This window comes from Bombina bombina, chromosome 5 (genome assembly GCF_027579735.1).
Source record: "Bombina bombina isolate aBomBom1 chromosome 5, aBomBom1.pri, whole genome shotgun sequence".
NCBI lineage: Eukaryota > Metazoa > Chordata > Amphibia > Anura > Bombinatoridae > Bombina > Bombina bombina.
Genome location: NC_069503.1, coordinates 205,708,341 through 205,723,742, shown reverse-complemented (window position 1 = coordinate 205,723,742; position 15,402 = coordinate 205,708,341). Strand labels below are relative to the sequence as shown.

General features: G+C 42.3%; 1 protein-coding gene across 1 annotated transcript in view; it reads left to right on the top strand.

Annotated features, from left to right (window-relative positions):
• LARP4B (La ribonucleoprotein 4B) overlaps positions 1–15,402 on the top strand; it is a 921,178-nt gene that overhangs the window by 173,319 nt on the left and 732,457 nt on the right. The window lies entirely within an intron of this gene.

The window sequence follows — 15,402 nt, the reverse complement described above, 5'->3', positions numbered from 1 at the left end:
TGGTTAACTTTTTTGTTTAGTGATCGTTTTCAAGTGCTTTGGTGTTTGATATAAATAGTGGCAACCTGTTTTCTACAGATTGTCTGTCTGTGAAAGGTGGAAATATATACAGAAGTTGTCTGCTTTCTTCAAACTTAGGATATTTTTAAGTATATTAAAGATTGTTAAAGGGACACTGTAAGCAAAAAATATCTAAGCTTGTAACGAACTAACTACCCTAATCAAACATTTTCTCAATATAATCTCATAATGAGATTGTTACCGTTTTGCCGATTTCTTTCTTCAATTATTTATTGCTTTCCAAACCCACTCCGTGGGTATCCTTAACTCCTATGCAATCCGGGCTGACAACCGCGGTTTGAATATGGCGCCTCTAATAAGCTCTGTGCATGCGCAAGATTGCGCAACGTCACAGAAACCGTCACTCCTTGTAATGCGCAAGCGTGATTCCTATCTGTGGGTAACTTCGGATTCACTAGTTGAAAATGCGCATGCGATATTTCGCCGATTTTATGCGCAGTAGGACAATTTAGTCTCTTAATGAGATGCATAAACATGAATTATGATTGGTTACTGTATCCTAACACGTAGTGCCGACATTTGTGGGCTGGATATCGTGACGTAATCACCGAAAACTAAATATGATTTTTCTACCGTTATGCTTCTTCGTTTTACAACATTTATAGGTCAGTATGTTTTAGTTTATGCTTATTACATGTTATATGGGGTTTGTTTATAATAAAAATAGTAAAAGATAGTAATCCTTTAATAAGATTTTTATTATTTAAAATTTTTTTGCAAACCTGTTCCTTTTTTTTTTTTTTCTACCCAGTCATAGGAATCTATTACAATAGGTATCTATTTTCTACAGTAAATCACCATCAAAGTCTAAGGGAAGTTTTTGTTGATAAATCGTTTAAGTTTTTCTTAAGGATTGTTATTGACCCCATAATGTTAAACCGAGAAAATGCAGAGCTTGCTCAGATTTTAGTTTCTGTAGTGATTGATTCTCACTTTACTACAACTGCATTTGGCAGGATGATTTATATATGCCATACTGTAAGATTTGACCTATGGAAAAAGTATATACAAAAAATTGATTTAAAGGGACACTCAGGTTAAATTAAATTTTCATGATTCAGATACAGCATGTAATTTTAAACAACTTTCCAATTTACTTCCATTAAAAAAAATGTGCACAGTCTTTTATATTTACAATTTTTGAGTCACCAGATCCTACTGAGCATGTGCAAGAATTCCCAGACTATACGTATATGCATTTGTGATTAGCTGATTGCTATCACATGGTACAAGGGGAGTGGAAATATACATAACTTTGAAATTTGTTATAAAAAATCTACTACTTATTTGAAGTTCAGACTAAGTGCTATTGCATTGTCTTGTTATCTTGCATTTGTTGATTATGCAAATATAATGTGTTGACTGGTCCTTTAAGAACAGAATGTGCTTTCTTTCACAAGGTGGTGAGAGACCACAATCCATTACGTATGGGATGAAAATTCCCACCTCTAGGCGGCAAAGATTCACAACATTTCAAGAGCACTTTATCCTTCCTGCCACAATGGTATGACAGTCTAAATCTTTGCCCTCCTGGAGGTGGATGAAGAAATGAGGTGCACCTGAAATTTCTTAGACAGACTTGAGGCCCATTGTCCCCTTCCGTGAACTGCTAGTGAGAGTTAGAGGGAAGTTATTGGAGTATTGGGCAGTGACACAATTACTCACAGTGGGAAGTTAGTCACAAGCCTACTACAGGTGTTGTGGGACTGTTCCCTTAGCCTCTTCCTGTTGGGTTGTCGGTATACTGTTGCTTTATCCTCTGCTGTAATGTGCTCAGCACTGGATGGACTAACCACTGGATACAGTACTTTCTGCAGCTGGAGATGGTACTTCACACAGATGGTAAACAGTGGCCTGGGTGCTTGACAGGAAATTATGATTATTGGCGCAGTACATTTTTACAACATAGCAAGGGGACTTCAATATAGCAAAGTGTATTCAGTCATTTAGGGTTAATGGCTGTCTATGATTAATTCTCATTGTGCGGCATTGGGGTACCTTTGTTTGGCACTCAGCACCTTGGTTCTTGTCTTTTTCTATTGAGGGTAATTTTAAATTTATTTTGTAGTGGAAATTCTATTTATAGAATTTTTTTAGTTATCTTGGTGCCACAATTCTTGGTGCTCCAGACCTCACAAGGGGATTTACTTTCTTTTATATACGTGGCGAGAGTCCATGATATGTTACATATGAGATATACATTCCTACCAGGAGGAGGCAAAGTTTCCCAAACCTCAAAGCCTATAAATACCCCACCCACCTCACTCATATCTTAGTTTAAACTTTGCCTCTTGGAGGTGGTTAAAGTATGGTGTGCTTAAGATATGTGCTTCAGTGTATACTGAAGTCCGGTTTCCCCTCAGAGTTAGTGTTTGTCAGAGGGATGTTTGTGGAGTTTAACCTTTAGACACTATGTTGTAAACCTCTTAGTCTTTAAAAGGCCCTCTGTAAATTCGGTCGCAATAAGCCTTCTTCTGCCTCTCTTCATAGATCTTCATACTCCTATTTTCTGCCTCTGCTGATAGGCTTTTCAGTACTGGTTGCTTGTCTGCTTAAAGAGTGGACATGTGTCTACAAAAATAAGGTAAGTATTTATTCTTTTTAGACACGGCTTTTTATTATTGGACTCTTGTTAAAAGTATAGGCTTATATGGTTATATAGGCAGCCCAGGGACAAGCGTTAGGATGTTTCATGCTGGAAACAATCAGGGTTCTGATTCATAATTGCAATCTATTTTTTGTGTGTTATATGGAGTGTTTAGTTTCAGAGAATACTTCCAGTCTCCATGGAATGTTTTAAAAATTTAAACAGAAAGGCCACCGTGTTACGCCTTTTTTTTTTTTTAACCCACAGTGACGTCATAGTGCGCCAGTGCGCTTTTTTGCTGCAAAAATTTTTGCACACTTTTTTTACATTTAAATAGTTTTTCTCTCTTTTCTATCTCGCCCTCATTTTTATAAGACAACAGCTAATAAGCGCTCTATATTGTTTTCTTTTACAAGATACGATGAGTCCACGAATTTCATCCTTGTGGGATATCGCCTCCTGGTTAGCAGGAGGAGGCAAAGAGCACCACAGCAGAGCTGTATATATAGCTCCTCCCTTCCCTCCTACTCCAGTCATTCTCTTTGCCTGTGTTAGTGATAGGAAGAGGTAAAGTGAGGTGTTATAGATTCTTCAATCAAGAGTTTATTTTTTTAAAAGTAGTGCTGATAGTGCTGCTGTGTTCTGGGGTGTAGCCTAGACCAGATCAGTCTCTACAGGAGAGCATTTGGAGGCTTTAAAGCAATGGGAACTTGTGGGACATTATTCTCACTACGCCTCCCATCTACTGTTGCTGCCCTATCCAGGGTAAAAAATCTGAGGGATATTACTCAGTATTTCTTTTACAAAGATGTGACGAGTCCACGGATTTCATCCTTACTTGTGGGATATTAACCTCCTGCTAACAGGAAGTGGCAAAGAGCACCACAGCAGAGCTGTATATATATAGCTCCTCCCTTGCCCTCCATCCCCAGTCATTCTCTTTGCCTGTGTTATACTAGGAAGAAGTAAAGTGAGGTGTTAGTTTTAGTTTCTTCAATCAAGAAGTTTTTTTATTTTTAAATGGTACCGGTGTGTACTATTTTCCTCAGGGAAATATGGAAGAAGATTTCTGCCCTGAGATTGATGATCTTAGCACTAAGATCCATGTTGGTTCCCACAGAGTGCTGAAGGTAGTGCAAGAGAAATCTTCAGTGTGGAGAACGGTTGCATGCTAACAAGCATTGAGGTATGTTCAGTCTTTTATTTCTGACTAGACCCGTTATATCAGAATTAGCTGACGTTTTATTCCCTGCAAGGGAAAGGGTAAGAAGTAGACTTGTACACAACGGGTGTTACTTAAAATCCTGTGTTTAACGTTTTTTATAGACCTACTTCTGGGCTGAAGTGTTATAAAAAGGGACACTGGGAGAGGCAGCTTATCGTTTTATTGGAAACACAAATATCAGTATGGCTGCAGCATTACTGTGCTGTTTTTTTTGGGCGGGGACCACATGGCTTTTCTTTCTAACCGCTTCCCATGCGGTATTACAGATTACTTGTTTGACGTCCATGATGCGCAGGGCCTTTTTTCGCGCTCAGACGCGCAGTATACTCCGACTAAGAAGGCAGCAGTCATTAGCTTCGGTTGGGCCTAAACTTATGTTCTGATGACCGGATCGTACAGAGTCGTTTAGCGGTACCCTGAGGTGCAGGGGTTATTTTTTCCAACAAATTATATTTTTTGCTATAAATGTCCTGTAAAGGTTAATTTAGCCCTTTGCTCTTAATCTGCAATAATTTTTGGCCACATTGAACATGTGTATGTATTCTTATTGCGTTATTTCGCATTTTTAAGCAGTTTTGGGAAATTTGTACGCTTTTTTATTTCTTAAAGGCGCAGTACATTTTTTTGTAAAATCATTGAAATCAATAAATAGTGTTTAACGACTATTGTGGTTATTGCTAGTCTGTTCAATATGTCTGACATTGTGGATACTAATTGCTCTATGTGTTTAGAAGCCATTGTGGAACCCCTGCTTACTTTGTGTACTTCTTATACTGAAAAGGCCTTACAATGTAAAAAGCATATTTTAGGTAAAGAAAGTGTGCCTAAGGATGATTCTCAGTCTGAAGAGAATCAGGATATGCCATCTAATTCTCCCCAAGTGTCACAACCTTTAACGCCCACACAAGCGACGCCAAGTACCTCTAGTGCGTCTAATTCCTTTACTCTGCAGGAGATTGCTGCAGTTATGTCAACTACCGTTACTGAGGTATTATCTAAATTACCAGTGTTACAGGGTAAACGCAGTAGGTCAGGTATTGCTGTGAATACTGAATCCTCTGATGCTTTATTGGCTATTTCCGATTTACCCTCAGTGTTCTGAGTTTGGGGTTAGGGTACTGCTGTCTGAGGGAGAACTTTCAGACCCAGGAAATATGTTACCTCAGACAGTTTCGGACGTTATGTCCTTTAAATTTAAGCTTGAACACCTCCGCCTGTTACTTATGGAGGTTTTAGCAACTCTGGATGATTGTGACCCTATTGTGATACCACCAGAGAAATTGTGTAAGATGCACAAATATCTAGAAGTGCCTACTTACACTGATGATTTTTCCAGTTCCTATAATAATTTCGGAAATTGTAAAAAAGGAATGGGATATACCAGGTATACTGTTCTCTCCCCCTCCTAATTTTAAGAAAATGTTTCCCATATCTGACACCATTTGGGACTCGTGGCAAACGATCCCTAAGGTGGAAGGAGCTATATCTACCCAGTCTAAGCGTACAACTATACTTATTGAGGACAGTTGTGCTTTCAAAGACCCTATGGATAAAAAGCTAGAGGGTCTTATAAAGAAATTTATTCATCAGAGTTTCCTTTTACAACCTACGGCTTGCATTGTTCCAGTAACTACTGCAGCAGCTTTTTGGTTTGATGCTCTAGAAGAGTCGCTGAAGGTTGAGACTCCATTAGATGACATTTTGGATAGAATTAAGGCTCTCAAGCTAGCTAATTCTTTTATTACTGATGCCGCTTTTCAAATTGCTAAATTAGCGGCGAAAAATGCAGGATTTGCCATTCTAGAGCGTTATGGCTCAAATCTTGGTCTGCTGATGTGTCATCAAAATCTAAACTTTTAGCTATTCCTTTTAAAGGTAAGACCCTATTCGGGCCTGAGTTAAAGGAGATCATTTCTGACATTACTGGAGCTAAAGGCCATACCCTTCCTCAGGATAAGTCTGTTAAAATGAGGGGTAAACAAAATAATTTCTCCAACATAGGTGTGTCCGGTCCACGGCGTCATCCTTACTTGTGGGATATTCTCTTCCCCAACAGGAAATGGCAAAGAGCCCAGCAAAGCTGGTCACATGATCCCTCCTAGGCTCCGCCTACCCCAGTCATTCTCTTTGCCGTTGTACAGGCAACATCTCCACGGAGATGGCTTAGAGTTTTTTAGTGTTTAACTGTAGTTTTTATTATTCAATCAAGAGTTTGTTATTTTGAAATAGTGCTGGTATGTACTATTTACTCAGAAACAGAAAAGAGATGAAGATTTCTGTTTGTATGAGGAAAATGATTTTAGCAACCGTAACTAAAATCCATGGCTGTTCCACACAGGACTGTTGAGAGCAATTAACTTCAGTTGGGGGAACAGTGTGCAGTCTCTTGCTGCTTGAGGTATGACACATTCTAACAAGACGATGTAATGCTGGAAGCTGTCATTTTCCCTATGGGATCCGGTAAGCCATGTTTATTACGATGGTAAATAAGGGCTTCACAAGGGCTTATTAAGACTGTAGACTTTTCTGGGCTAAATCGATTCATTATTAACACATATTTAGCCTTGAGGAATCATTTTATCTGGGTATATTGATATTATAATATCGGCAGGCACTGTATTAGACACCTTATTTCTTAGGGGCTTTCCCAAAGCATAAGCAGAGCCTCATTTTCGCGCCGGTGTGGCGCACTTGTTTTTGAGAAGCATGGCATGCAGTCGCATGTGAGAGGAGCTCTGATACTTAGAAAAGACTTTCTGAAGGCGTCATTTGGTATCGTATTCCCCTTTGGGTTTGGTTGGGTCTCAGCAAAGCAGATACCAGGGACTGTAAAGGGGTTAAAGTGTTAAAACGGCTCCGGTTCCGTTATTTTAAGGGTTAAAGCTTCCAAATTTGGTGTGCAATACTTTTAAGGCTTTAAGACACTGTGGTGAAAATTTGGTGAATTTTGTACAATTCCTTCATGTTTTTTCGCAATTGCAGTAATAAAGTGTGTTCAGTTTAAAATTTAAAGTGACAGTAACGGTTTTATTTTAAAACGTTTTTTTGTACTTTATTATCAAGTTTATGCCTGTTTAACATGTCTGAACTACCAGATAGACTGTGTTCTGAATGTGGGGAAGCCAGAATTCCTGTTAATTTAAATAAATGTGATTTATGTGATAATGACAATGATGCCCAAGATGATTCCTCAAGTGAGGGGAGTAAGCATGGTACTGCATCATTCCCTCCTTCGTCTACACAAGTCTTGCCCACTCAGGAGGCCCCTAGTACATCTAGCGCGCCAATACTCCTTACTATGCAACAATTAACGGCTGTAATGGATAATTCTGTCAAAAACATTTTAGCCAAAATGAACCCTTGTCAGCGTAAGCGTGGCTGCTCTGTTTTAGTTACTGAAGAGCATGACGACGCTGATATTAATATCTCTGAAGGGCCCCTAACCCAATCTGAGGGGGCCAGGGAGGTTTTGTCTGAGGGGGAAATTACTGATTCAGGGAACATTTCTCAACAGGCTGAACCTGATGTAATTGCATTTAAATTTAAGTTGGAACATCTCCGCATTCTGCTTAAGGAGGTATTATCCACTCTGGATGATTGTGAAAAGTTGGTCATCCCAGAGAAACTATGTAAAATGGACAAGTTCCTAGAGGTGCCGGGGCTCCCAGAAGCTTTTCCTATACCCAAGCGGGTGGCGGACATTGTTAATAAAGAATGGGAAAGGCCCGGTATTCCTTTCGTCCCTCCCCCCATATTTAAAAAATTGTTTCCTATGGTCGACCCCAGAAAGGACTTATGGCAGACAGTCCCCAAGGTCGAGGGAGCGGTTTCTACTTTAAACAAACGCACCACTATACCCATAGAGGATAGTTGTGCTTTCAAAGATCCTATGGATAAAAAATTAGAAGGTTTGCTTAAAAAGATGTTTGTTCAGCAGGGTTACCTTCTACAACCAATTTCATGCATTGTCCCTGTCACTACAGCCGCATGTTTCTGGTTTGATGAGCTGATAAAGGCGCTCGATAGTGATTCTCCTCCTTATGAGGAGATTATGGACAGAATCAATGCTCTCAAATTGGCTAATTCTTTCACCCTAGACGCCACTTTGCAATTGGCTAGGTTAGCGGCTAAGAATTCTGGGTTTGCTATTGTGGCGCGCAGAGCGCTTTGGTTGAAATCTTGGTCGGCTGATGCGTCTTCCAAGAACAAGCTACTAAACATTCCTTTCAAGGGGAAAACGCTGTTTGGCCCTGACTTGAAAGAGATTATCTCTGATATCACTGGGGGTAAGGGCCACGCCCTTCCTCAGGATCGGCCTTTCAAGGCGAAAAATAGACCTAATTTTCGTCCCTTTCGTAAAAACGGACCAGCCCAAAGTGCTACGTCCTCTAAGCAAGAGGGTAATACTTCTCAAGCCAAGCCAGCTTGGAGACCAATGCAAGGCTGGAATAAGGGAAAGCAGGCCAAGAAACCTGCCACTGCTACCAAGACAGCATGAAATATTGGCCCCCGATCCGGGACCGGATCTGGTGGGGGGCAGACTCTCTCTCTTCGCTCAGGCTTGGGCAAGAGATGTTCTGGATCCTTGGACGCTAGAAATAGTCTCCCAGGGTTATCTTCTGGAATTCAAGGGACTTCCCCCAAGGGGGAGGTTCCACAGGTCTCAGTTGTCTTCAGACCACATAAAAAGACAGGCGTTCTTACATTGTGTAGAAGACCTGTTAAAAATGGGAGTGATTCATCCTGTTCCACTAAGAGAACAAGGGATAGGGTTCTACTCCAATCTGTTCATAGTTCCCAAAAAAGAGGGAACGTTCAGACCAATCTTAGATCTCAAGATCTTAAACAAGTTTCTCAAGGTTCCATCGTTCAAGATGGAAACCATTCGAACTATTCTTCCTTCCATCCAGGAAGGTCAATTCATGACCACGGTGGATTTAAAGGATGCGTATCTACATATTCCTATCCACAAGGAACATCATCGGTTCCTAAGGTTCGCATTCCTGGACAAACATTACCAGTTCGTGGCGCTTCCTTTCGGATTAGCCACTGCTCCAAGGATTTTCACAAAGGTACTAGGGTCCCTTCTAGCGGTGCTAAGACCAAGGGGCATTGCAGTAGTACCTTACCTGGACGACATTCTGATTCAAGCGTCGTCCCTTCCTCAAGCAAAGGCTCACACGGACATCGTCCTGGCCTTTCTCAGATCTCACGGCTGGAAAGTGAACGTGGAAAAGAGTTCTCTATCCCCGTCAACAAGGGTTCCCTTCTTGGGAACAATTATAGACTCCTTAGAAATGAGGATCTTTCTAACAGAGGCCAGAAAAACAAAACTTCTAGACTCTTGTCGGATACTTCATTCCGTTCCTCTTCCTTCCATAGCTCAGTGCATGGAAGTGATCGGGTTGATGGTGGCGGCAATGGACATAGTTCCTTTTGCGCGCATTCATCTAAGACCATTACAACTGTGCATGCTCAGTCAGTGGAATGGGGACTATACAGACTTGTCTCCGAAGATACAAGTAAATCAGAGGACCAGAGACTCACTCCGTTGGTGGCTGTCCCTGGACAATCTGTCACAAGGGATGACGTTCCGCAGACCAGAGTGGGTCATTGTCACGACCGACGCCAGTCTGATGGGCTGGGGCGCGGTCTGGGGATCCCTGAAAGCTCAGGGTCTTTGGTCTCGGGAAGAATCTCTTCTACCGATAAATATTCTGGAGCTGAGAGCGATATTCAATGCTCTCAAGGCTTGGCCTCAGCTAGCGAGGACCAAGTTCATACGGTTTCAATCAGACAACATGACGACTGTTGCGTACATCAACCATCAGGGGGGAACAAGGAGTTCCCTAGCGATGGAAGAAGTGACCAAAATCATTCTATGGGCGGAGTCTCACTCCTGCCACCTGTCTGCTATCCACATCCCAGGAGTGGAAAATTGGGAAGCGGATTTTCTGAGTCGTCAGACATTGCATCCGGGGGAGTGGGAACTCCATCCGGAAATCTTTGCCCAAGTCACCCAGCGGTGGGGCATTCCAGACATGGATCTAATGGCCTCTCGTCAGAACTGCAAAGTTCCTTGCTACGGGTCCAGATCCAGGGATCCCAAGGCGGCTCTAGTGGATGCACTAGTAGCACCTTGGACCTTCAAACTAGCTTATGTGTTCCCGCCGTTTCCTCTCATCCCCAGGCTGGTAGCCAGGATCAATCAGGAGAGGGCGTCGGTGATCTTGATAGCTCCTGCGTGGCCACGCAGGACTTGGTATGCAGATCTGGTGAATATGTCATCGGCTCCACCTTGGAAGCTACCTTTGAGACGAGACCTTCTTGTTCAGGGTCCGTTCGAACATCCGAATCTGGTTTCACTCCAGCTGACTGCTTGGAGATTGAACGCTTGATTCTATCGAAGCGAGGATTCTCAGATTCTGTTATTGATACTCTTGTTCAGGCCAGAAAGCCTGTAACTAGAAAGATTTACCACAAGATTTGGAAAAAAATATATCTGTTGGTGTGAATCTAAAGGATTCCCTTGGGACAAGGTTAAGATTCCTAAGATTTTATCCTTCCTTCAAGACGGATTAGAAAAAGGATTATCTGCAAGTTCCCTGAAGGGACAGATTTCTGCCTTGTCTGTGTTACTTCACAAAAAGCTGGCAGCTGTGCCAGATGTTCAAGCTTTTGTTCAGGCTCTGGTTAGAATTAAGCCTGTTTACAAACCTTTGACTCCTCCTTGGAGTCTCAATTTAGTTCTTTCAGTTCTTCAGGGGGTTCCGTTTGAGCCCTTACATTCCGTTGATATTAAGTTATTATCTTGGAAAGTTTTGTTTTTAGTTGCAATTTCTTCTGCTAGAAGAGTTTCAGAATTATCTGCTCTGCAGTGTTCTCCTCCTTATCTGGTGTTCCATGCAGATAAGGTGGTTTTACGTACTAAACCTGGTTTTCTTCCAAAAGTTGTTTCTAACAAAAACATTAACCAGGAGATTATCGTACCTTCTCTGTGTCCGAAACCAGTTTCAAAGAAGGAACGTTTGTTGCACAATTTGGATGTTGTTCGCGCTCTAAAATTCTATTTAGATGCTACAAAGGATTTTAGACAAACATCTTCCTTGTTTGTTGTTTACTCCGGTAAAAGGAGAGGTCAAAAAGCAACTTCTACCTCTCTCTCCTTTTGGATTAAAAGCATCATCAGATTGGCTTACGAGACTGCAGGACGGCAGCCTCCCGAAAGAATCACAGCTCATTCCACTAGGGCTGTGGCTTCCACATGGGCCTTCAAGAACGAGGCTTCTGTTGATCAGATATGTAGGGCAGCGACTTGGTCTTCACTGCACACTTTTACCAAATTTTACAAGTTTGATACTTTTGCTTCTTCTGAGGCTATTTTTGGGAGAAAGGTTTTGCAAGCCGTGGTGCCTTCCATTTAGGTGACCTGATTTGCTCCCTCCCTTCATCCGTGTCCTAAAGCTTTGGTATTGGTTCCCACAAGTAAGGATGACGCCGTGGACCGGACACACCTATGTTGGAGAAAACAGAATTTATGTTTACCTGATAAATTACTTTCTCCAACGGTGTGTCCGGTCCACGGCCCGCCCTGGTTTTTTTAATCAGGTCTGATATTTTATTTTCTTTAACTACAGTCACCACGGTACCATATGGTTTCTCCTATGCAAATATTCCTCCTTAACGTCGGTCGAATGACTGGGGTAGGCGGAGCCTAGGAGGGATCATGTGACCAGCTTTGCTGGGCTCTTTGCCATTTCCTGTTGGGGAAGAGAATATCCCACAAGTAAGGATGACGCCGTGGACCGGACACACCGTTGGAGAAAGTAATTTATCAGGTAAACATAAATTCTGTTTTTCGTTCCTTTCTAAACTTTAAAGGAGGACCCTCTGCTTCCTCTGCATCCACAAAGCAGGAGGGGAATTTTGCCCAATCTAAGTCAGTCTGGAGACCCAACCAAACTTGGAATAAAGGTAAACAATCCAAGAAATCCGCTGCTGCTACCAAGACAGCATGAAGGGGCGGCCCCCGATCCGGGACCGAATCTAGTAGGGGTAGACTTTCTTTCTTTGCTCAGGCTTGGGCAAGAGATGTTCAGGACCCCTGGGAGCTGGAAATCGTGAACCACGGGTATCAACTGGAATTCAAGGATTTTCTTCCTAGAGGGAGATTTCATCTTTCACGATTATCTGTAGACCAGATAAAGAGAGGCGTTCTTACGCTGTGTAAAAGACCTCTCTACCATAAGAGTATTTTGTCCCATTCCAAATCAGGGACGGGTTTTACTCAAATGTTTTCGTGGTTCCCAAAAAAGAGGGAACTTTCAGCCCATTTTAGTCCTCAAGTGTCAAAACAAGTTTCTCAGAGTCCCATCGTTCAAAGTGGAGACTATACGAACTATCTTACCAATGATCCAGGAGGGTCAATATATGACTACCGTGGACTTGAAGGATGCTTACCTTCATATCCCTATCCACAAGGATCATCATCAGTTTCTATGATTTGCCTTCCTGGACAAACATTATCAGTTTGTGGCTCTTCCCTTCGGGTTAGCTACAGCACCCAGAATCTTCACAAAGGCTCTAGGGTCTCTTCTAGCGGTTCTCAGACCGCGGGGCATAGCAGTGGCGCCTTATCTGGACGATATTCTGATTCAGGCGTCAACTTGTCAATTGACAAAATCTCAAATGGACATAGTATTGTCTTTCCTGAGAACTCACGGTTGGAAGGTGAACATAGAAAAGAGTTTATTAGTTCCACGGACAAGGGTTCCCTTCTTGGGGACTCTTATAGACTCGGTAGACATGAAAATATTTCTGACGGAGGTCAGAAAAACAAAGATTCTGAATACTTGCCGAGCACTTCAGTCCATTCATCAGTCTTCAGTGGCTCAGTGCATGGAGGTCATTGGATTAATGGTAGTGGCAATGGACATCATTCCGTTTGCCCGCTTTCATCTCAGACCACTGCAGCTGTGCATGCTCTGACATGGAATGGGGACTATGCCAAATTATCTCCTCAGATAAATCTGGATCAAGAGACCAGAGACTCTCTTCTTTGGTGGTTGTCGCCGGATCCTCTGTCCCAGGGGACATGTTTCCGAAAGACCCTTGTGGGTGATAGTGACAACGAACGCCAGTCTTCTGGGGTGCAGTGTGAAATTCCCTGAAGGCTCAGGGTGTTTGGACTCGGGTGGAGTCTCTACTTCCAATCAATATCCTGGAACTGAGAGCAATATTCAATGTGCTTCAGGCATGGCCTCAGTTGGCTTCGGCCAAATTCATCAGATTCCAGTCGGACAACATCACGACTGTGGCCTATATCAATCTTCAGGGGGGAACGAGGAGTTCCTTAGCGATGATAGAAGTATCCAAGATAATACGACTGGCAGAGGCTCACTCTTGTTATCTGTCTGCAATCTACATCCCAGGAGTAGAAAACTGGGAAGCTGATTTTCTAAGTCGCCAGACTTTTCATCCGGGGGAGTGGGAACTCCATCTGGAGGTGTTTGCTTCATTGATTCGCCAATGGGGCAGACCAGAACTGGATTTGATGGCATCTCGTCAGAATGCCAATCTTCCACGTTACGGATCCAGGTCGAGGAATCCACAGGCCGAACTGAAAGATGCCCTGGGAGTGCCTTGGTCGTTCAGCCTAGCTTATGTGTTTCCACTGTTTCCTCTCCTTCCACGTGTTATTGCTCGAATCAAACAGGAGAGAGCTTCAGTAATCCTGATAGTGCCTGCGTGGCCACAAAGGACTTGGTATGCGGATCTAGTGGACATGTCCTCTCTGCCACCGTGGAAACTTCCTTTGAGACAGGACCTTCTCATTCAAGGTCCATTCCAACATCCAAATCTAATTTCTCTGCAGCTGACTGTGTGGAGATTGAACGCTTGAGTCTATCTAAGCGAGGATTTTCTGATTCGGTCATTGATACTTTGATACAGGCTCGAAAGCCTGTCACTAGAAAAATCTATCATAAGATATGGCGTAAATATCTTTATTGGTGTGAATCCAAGGGTTACTCATGGAGTAAAATTAGGATTCCCAGGATTCTGTCTTTTCTCCAAGGATGATTGGAGAAAGGGTTATCAGCAAGTTCCTTAAAGGGACAAATTTCTGCTTTTTCAATTTTGCTTCACAAACGTTTGGCAGATGTGCCAGATGTTCAGTCTTTTTGTCAGGCTCTAACTAGAATTAAGCCTGTATTTAGACCAATTACTCCTCCCTGGAGTTTAAACTTAGTTCTTCAAGGGGTTCCGTTTGAACCCATGCATTCCATAGATATTAAATTGTTATCTTGGAAAGTTCTGTTTTTAGTTGCTATTTCTTCGGCTCAAAGAGTTTCTGAGCTTTCAGCGTTACAATGTGATTCGCCTTATCTTATATTTCATTCTGATAAGGTGGTTTTACGTACCAAGCCTGGATTTCTTCCTAAAGTTGTTTCAAATAAGAATATTAATCAGAAAATTGTTGTTCCTTCTTTGTGTCCTAATCCTTCTAAGAAGGAGCGTCTGTTACATAACCTGGACATGGTCCGTGACTTGAAGTTTTACTTGCAGGCGACTAAGGATTTCGTCAATCATCTTCATTATTCATTGTTTATTCTGGAAAGCGTAGGGGTCAGAAAGCTACGGCTACCTCTTTCTTTTTGGCTGAGGAGTATCATCCGCCTGGCATACGATACTGCTGGACAGCAGCCTCCTGATAGAATTACGGCTCATTCTACTAGGGCTGTGGCTTCCACATGGGCCTTTAAAAACGATGCTTCTGTTGAACAGATTTGTAAGGCTGCGACTTGGTCGTCCCTTCATACTTTTTCCAAATGTTACAAATTTGATACTTTTGCTTCTTCTGAGGCTGTTTTTGGGAGAAAAGTTCTTCAAGCAGTGGTGCCTTCCGTTTAGGTCTCTGTCTTGTCCCTCCCGTTTCATCCGTGTCCTATAGCTTTGGTATTGGTATCCCACAAGTAAGGATGAAATCCGTGGACTCGTCATATCTTTGTAAAAGAAAAGTAAATTTATGCTTACCTGATAAATTAATTTCTTTTACGATATGACGAGTCCACGGCCCACCCTGTTCTTTTAAGACGGATTTATTTTATTTTTTGTAAACTTCAGTCACCTCTGCACCTTTAGCTTTTCCTTTCTCTTCCTAAACCTTCGGTCGAATTACTGGGGGTGGAGGGGGGAACTATATATACAGCTCTACTGTGGTGTTCTTTGCCACTTCCTGTTAGCAGGAGGTTAATATCCCACAAGTAAGGATGAAATCCGTGGACTCGTCATATCGTAAAAGAAATTAATTTATCAGGTAAGAATAAATTTACTTTTTCCTTGTCATCCTCAGGTCCATGTGAGCAGTAGGACTTCACACACCTGGGAGCAGCCTTTGCTGTCGGCAGATTGTGAGGTAAGTGCCATTTTATTTTTTTATTTCGGAGCATGGACGTAAAACTCAGATGAAGTTGGCCACTCACATTGTAAATGGGAAGCCCTTAAAGAA